This window comes from Scyliorhinus canicula, chromosome 31 (assembly GCF_902713615.1).
Source record: "Scyliorhinus canicula chromosome 31, sScyCan1.1, whole genome shotgun sequence".
Taxonomy (NCBI): domain Eukaryota; kingdom Metazoa; phylum Chordata; class Chondrichthyes; order Carcharhiniformes; family Scyliorhinidae; genus Scyliorhinus; species Scyliorhinus canicula.
Window position 1 is genome coordinate 9,084,339 of NC_052176.1, and position 6,926 is coordinate 9,091,264.

Sequence of the window (6,926 nt, forward strand, 5' to 3'; positions counted from 1 at the left end):
GGCTCTCACACTGGCCCTCACACTCCGTGTCCTCCTCTCCAGCTCTCACACTCCGGCTCTCATACCCGGATCTCACTCTCCTACTCTCACATTCCTGCTCTCACAGTCCAGCTCTCACACTCCGGCTCACACACTCCGGCTCGCAGACTCCGGCTCTCACACTCCAGCTCTCACACGCCGGCTCTAACACTCCGGCTCTCACACTCTGACTCCCAAAACTGACTAATACACTCCGGCTCTCACAGTCCATCTCTCACACTCCGGCTCCCACACTCCTGCTCTCATACAGCGGCTCTCACATGCCGGCTCTCACACTCAGGCTTTCCCACTCGGTCTCTTACATTCCAGCTCTCTCACATTCCAGCTCTCTCACTCCGGCTCTCACACTCCGACTCTCACACTCCGGCTCCCACACTCCGGGTCTCCCACACCGACTCTCACACGCCGGCTCTCACGCTCCTGCTCTCACACTCTGGTTCTCACACTCCGGCTCTCACGCTCAGGCTTTCCCACTCTGTCTCTCACATTCCAGTTCTCTCACTCCGGCTCTCACACTCCGGCTCTCACACTCCGGCTCTCACACTCCTGCTCTCACACTCCTGCTCTCACATTCCAGCTCTCCATCACCGGTTCACACACTCCGGCTCTCACGCTCAGGCTTTCCCACTCTGTCTCTCACATTCCAGTTCTCTCACTCCGGCTCTCACACTCCGGCTCTCACACTCCGGCTCTCACATTCCAGCTCTCCATGACCGGCTCACACACTCCGGCTCTCATACTCCGGATCACACACCGCAGCCCTCACACTCCGTCTCCCCCTCTCCATCTCTCACACTCCGGCTCTCCTACCCGGATCTCACTCTCCTACTCTCACACTCCAGCTCTCACACTCTGGTTCTCACACTCCGGCTCTCAATCTCCTGCTCACACTCTCCTGTTCACACACACCGGCTCACATTCCGGCTCTCACAGTCCAGCTCTCAGACTTCGGCTCTCACACTCCGGCTCTCCTATTCCGGCTCTCACAGTCGAGCTCTCACACTACGGCTCTCACACTCCGGCTCTCACACTCCGGCTCTCACACGCCGGCTCTAACACTCGGGCTCTCACACTTCGACTCCCAAAACTGACTCGTACACTCCTGCTCTCACAGTGCAGCTCTCACACTCTGGCTCTCAGACACCGGCTCTCACACTCGGCTATCACACACCAGCTCTCACTCTCCGGCTCTCACACTCCGGCTCTCACACTCCGGCTCTCACTCTGCGGCTCTCAACTCAGCTCTCACCACTCCGGCTCTTGCACTCCGGCTCTCGCACTCCGGCTCCCCACACTCCGCCTCTACACCCCCGGCTCTCACACTCCGGCTCTCAAAACTCCGGCTCTCACACTCCGGCTTTCACTTTCCGGCTTCACACTAAGTTTCTCACACCTGCGCTCTGACGTATGCTCTACCTCACGCATGTCTCACATTCCAGCTATCACAAGCCGGCTCTCACACTCCGACACCCACACTGTCTCTCACACTCGGCTCTCACACTCCGGCTTTCACACTGTCTCTCACACTCCGCCACTGACACTCTCACAATCCGGATCTCACACTCAGGCACTCACACTCCGGCTCTCACACCCCAGCCCTCACACTCCGTCTCCTCCTCTCCGGCTCTCACACTCTGGCTCTCACACTCCGGCTCACACACTACGGCTCTCAGACACCGGCAATCACACTCCGGCTCTCACACTCGGGCACACACGCTCCGACTCCCACACAGACTCGTACACTCTGGCTCTCACAGTTCGGCTCAAGCACTCGGCTCTCAAATTCCGGCTCTCAAATTCAGGCTCCCACACTCCGGCACTCAGACTCCGTCTCTCACACTCCGGCTCTCAAACACCGCTTCTCACACTCCGGCTCTCACACTCTGACTCTCACACTCCGGCTCACACACTACGGCTCTCAGACACCGGCAATCACACTCCGGCTCTCACACTCGGGCAAACACGCTCCGACTCCCACACTGACTCGTACACTCTGGCTCTCACAGTCCGGCTCAAACACTCGGCTCTCATATTCCGGCTCTCACATTCAGGCTCTCACACTCCGGCTCTCAGACTCCGTCTCTCACACTCGGCTCCTCACGCTCGGGCTCTTACACTCCGGAATTCAGACTCCGTCTCTCACACTCCGGCTCTCACACTCGGGCTCTCACACTCCGGCTCTCACAGTCCTGCTCAAACACTCGGCTCTCATATTCCGGCTCTCACATTCAGGCTCTCACAGTCCAGCTCTCACACTCCGGTTCACACGCTCCGGCTCGCAGACTCCGGCTCTCACATGCCGGCTCTAACACTCCGGCTCTCACACTCCGACTCCCAATACTGACTCGTACACTCCGGCTCTCACAGTCCGTCTCTCACACTCCGGCTCCCACACTCCTGCTCTCATACACCGGCTCTCACATGCCGGCTCTCACACTCAGGCTTTCCCACTCTGTCTCTCACATTCCAGCTCTCTCACTCCGGCTCTCACACTCCGACTCTCACACTCCGGCTCTCACACTCCGGCTCCCAGACTCCGGGTCTCAGACACCGGCTCTCACACTCCGGCTCTCACACCGCAGCCCTCACACTCCGTCTCCTCCTCTCCAGCTCTCACACTCCGGCTCTCATACTCGGATCTCACTCTCCTACTCTCACATTTCTGCTCTCACACTCCTGCTCTCATACTCCTGCTCTTACACTCTGGTTCTCACACTCCGGCTCTCAATCTCCTGCTCTCACTCTCCGGCTCCCCTTCTCCAACTCTCACTCAACGGCTCTCATTCTCCGTCTCTCGTTCTCCATCTCTCACACAGCGGCTCGCACAGACCGGCTCTCAGACCGGCTCTAACACTCCGCCTCTCACTTACCGGTTTTCACACTCCCGTCTTTCACGCTCCCGCTCTGACTTATGCTCTCCTCACACACTGTCTCGCACTCCGGCTCTCACACTCTGGCTCTCACACTCTGGCTCTCACACTCCGGCTCACACACTCCATCTCTCACACTCCGGCTCTCACACTCCGGCTCGCAGACTCCGGCTCTCATACTCCGGCTCTCACAGTCCAGCTCTCACACTCCGGTTCACACACTCCGGCTCGCAGACTCCGGCTCCCACACGCCGGCTCTAACACTCCGGCTCTCACACTCCGACTCCCAATACTGACTCGTACACTCCGGCTCTCACAGTCCGTCTCTCACACTCCGGCTCCCACACTCCTGCTCTCATACACCGGCTCTCACATGCCGGCTCTCACACTCAGGCTTTCCCACTCTGTCTCTCACATTCCAGCTCTCTCACTCCGGCTCTCACACTCCGACTCTCACACTCCGGCTCTCACACTCCGGCTCCCAGACTCCGGGTCTCACACGCCGGCCCTCACGCTCAGGCTTTCCCACTCTGTCTATCACATTCCAGTTCTCTCACTCCGGCTCTCACACTCCGGATCTCACACTCGGGCTCTCACACTCCGGCTCCCACAGTCCGACTCCCAATACTGACTCGTACACTCCGGCTCTCACAGTCCGTCTCTCACACTCCGGCTCCCACACTCCTGCTCTCATACACCGGCTCTCACATGCCGGCTCTCACACTCAGGCTTTCCCACTCTGTCTCTCACATTCCAGCTCTCTCACTCCGGCTCTCACACTCCGACTCTCACACTCCGGCTCTCACACTCCGGCTCCCAGACTCCGGGTCTCACACGCCGGCCCTCACGCTCAGGCTTTCCCACTCTGTCTATCACATTCCAGTTCTCTCACTCCGGCTCTCACACTCCGGCTCTCACAATCGGGCTCTCACACTCCGGCTCCCACAGTCCTGCTCAAACACTCGGCTATCATATTCCGGCTCTCACAGGCCGGGTCTCACACTCCGCCTCTCACACTGCGGCTCTCACACTCTGGCTCTCACACTCCGGCTCACACACTACGGCTCTCAGACACCGGCAATCACACTCCGGCTCTCACACTCGGGCACACACGCTCCGACTCCCATGCAGAAGTGGATTTCATTTGGAACTTCGCTGATAGGGTTAATATAACAGTTCTGAAAAGCTCTGTGAAAAAGATGTCAACAGGTCAAGGGATGAAATAAAGGGAGCGTGTTCTGACCGGCATCTGTGAAAGCAGAGATGTCATAAGGTTATGGGATGGAAAAAGGGGAGTATGGCTTTGGTACCATTTAATGTTCTGACCCGCATCTGTGAAAGCAGAGAGGTCAAAAAGTCAAAGAATGGAATGAATGGGAAGCTTTACTTTATTGCAGAGATAACGCACTTAAGCTCGTTTGACCAGTTGAAACAAATAAACATTGGCCATGGGATAAGAAAAACCTTTGTAACAATATTAATAGTGACTTGTGCTAATGATTATGTCAAAAATAACCTCCCGACCTCGAAGAATAATTCCATATATGTACATGTTCTGGATCCTTGCCAAATCATAGGTGTATCTAGGAATTTAAGGGGACCACCCCTAAGCTGTAAAATGTATAAAAATACAGTCCTTATTCTGGGATTTTGGCACTTCTCGAAGGTAGTTACCCGACTGCTTAGAGATTTGTCCCGGCCGTAAATAAACGAATATTCGTTACTGACGTGTTCGAGTGTTTTACTTCTGGTCTGACGATCAGATACGTGAAAGCGCAATTCACATTTGGTGGCCCGTACGGGGATCTCCAGAGGGGTCTGCGCAACTAACCGGCGTAATCGACTGAGCTCGTTCAAAGTAGAGGACGAATTTGGCCCCCAACGTGAGTAAAAATTTGTTTTCCACCTTGGTATTCGCCTACTACTAGTTTGATCGTTGCTCAGCCTTGCCGTTGGTTTGTCGAGAAGCCTCTGCGAGATCCAGGTCAGTCCAGCGAACCCGTTTTAAAGAGGGTAAGTGAGTGAACCCTGTGGTTATCGTCTCTAGGGGCAACCTGGGACTGCCGCCGTGATTCCAGGCAGCGTTCGCTGGAGTTACGGGCGGTGTTGCCAGGACTGCTAGGGGCAGCCTGAGGAGCCGCCGTGACTCCAGGCAGCGTTCGCTGGAGTTACGGGCGGGGTTGCCAGGACTGCTAGGGGCAGCCTGAGGAGGTGCCGTGATTCCAGGCAGCGTTCGCTGGAGTTACGGGCGGAGTTCTCAGGACTGCTAGGGGACGATTCCGGGCTGTGGGCTTCGGACGGGACTGCCGCCGTGATTCCAGGCAGCGTTCTCTGGAAGTTACGGGCGGGGTTCTCGGAGCTTATCCCCCGGTATAACCCATACTTTCACCGAAGAATTTTACCTACTTACCCCTTAATAGCATTGGTGTCCTGGGTCCTGTGTTATTAAGGAAGTGAAGTAAGCTAATAACCACACTCAGACTCTCACACTCCGGCTCTCACACTCCGGCTCCCAGACTCCGGGTCTCACACGCCGGCTCTCACGCTCAGGCTTTCCCACTCTGTCTATCACATTCCAGTTCTCTCACTCCGGCTCTCACACTCGGGCTCTCACACTCGGGCTCTCACACTCCGGCTCCCACAGTCCTGCTCAAACACTCGGCTATCATATTCCGGCTCTCACAGGCCGGGTCTCACACTCCGCCTCTCACACTGCGGCTCTCACACTCTGGCTCTCACACTCCGGCTCACACACTACGGCTCTCAGACACCGGCAATCACACCCCGACTCTCACACTCGGGCACACACGCTCCGACTCCCATGCAGAAGTGGATTTCATTTGGAACTTCGCTGATAGGGTTAATATAACAGTTCTGAAAAGCTCTGTGAAAAAGATGTCAACAGGTCAAGGGATGAAATAAAGGGAGCGTGTTCTGACCGGCATCTGTGAAAGCAGAGATGTCAGAAGGTTATGGGATGGAAAAAGGGGAGTATGGCTTTGGTACCATTTAATGTTCTGACCCGCATCTGTGAAAGCAGAGAGGTCAAAAAGTCAAAGAATGGAATGAATGGGAAGCTTTACTTTATTGCAGAGATAACGCACTTAAGATCGTTTGACCAGTTGAAACAAATAAACATTGGCCATGGGATAAGAAAAACCTTTGTAACAATATTAATAGTGACTTGTGCTAATGATTATGTCAAAAATAACCTCCCGACCTCGAAGAATAATTCCATATATGTACATGTTCTGGATCCTTGCCAAATCATAGGTGTATCTAGGAATTTAAGGGGACCACCCCTAAGCTGTAAAATGTATAAAAATACAGTCCTTATTCTGGGATTTTGGCACTTCTCGAAGGTAGTTACCCGACTGCTTAGAGATTTGTCCCGGCCGTAAATAAACGAATATTCGTTACTGACGTGTTCGAGTGTTTTACTTCTGGACTGACGATCAGATACGTGAAAGCGCAATTCACATTTGGTGGCCCGTACGGGGATCTCCAGAGGGGTCTGCGCAACTAACCGGCGTAATCGACTGAGCTCGTTCAAAGTAGAGGACGAATTTGGCCCCCAACGTGAGTAAAAATTTGTTTTCCACCTTGGTATTCGCCTACTACTAGTTTGATCGTTGCTCAGCCTTGCCGTTGGTTTGTCGAGAAGCCTCTGCGAGATCCAGGTCAGTCCAGCGAACCCGTTTTAAAGAGGGTAAGTGAGTGAACCCTGTGGTTATCGTCTCTAGGGGCAACCTGGGACTGCCGCCGTGATTCCAGGCAGCGTTCGCTGGAGTTACGGGCGGGGTTGCCAGGACTGCTAGGGGCAGCCTGAGGAGCCGCCGTGACTCCAGGCAGCGTTCGCTGGAGTTACGGGCGGGGTTGCCAGGACTGCTAGGGGCAGCCTGAGGAGCCGCCGTGATTCCAGGCAGCGTTCGCTGGAGTTACGGGCGGAGTTCTCATGACTGCTAGGGGACGATTCCGGGCTGTGGGCTCCGGACGGGACTGCCGCCGTGATTCCAG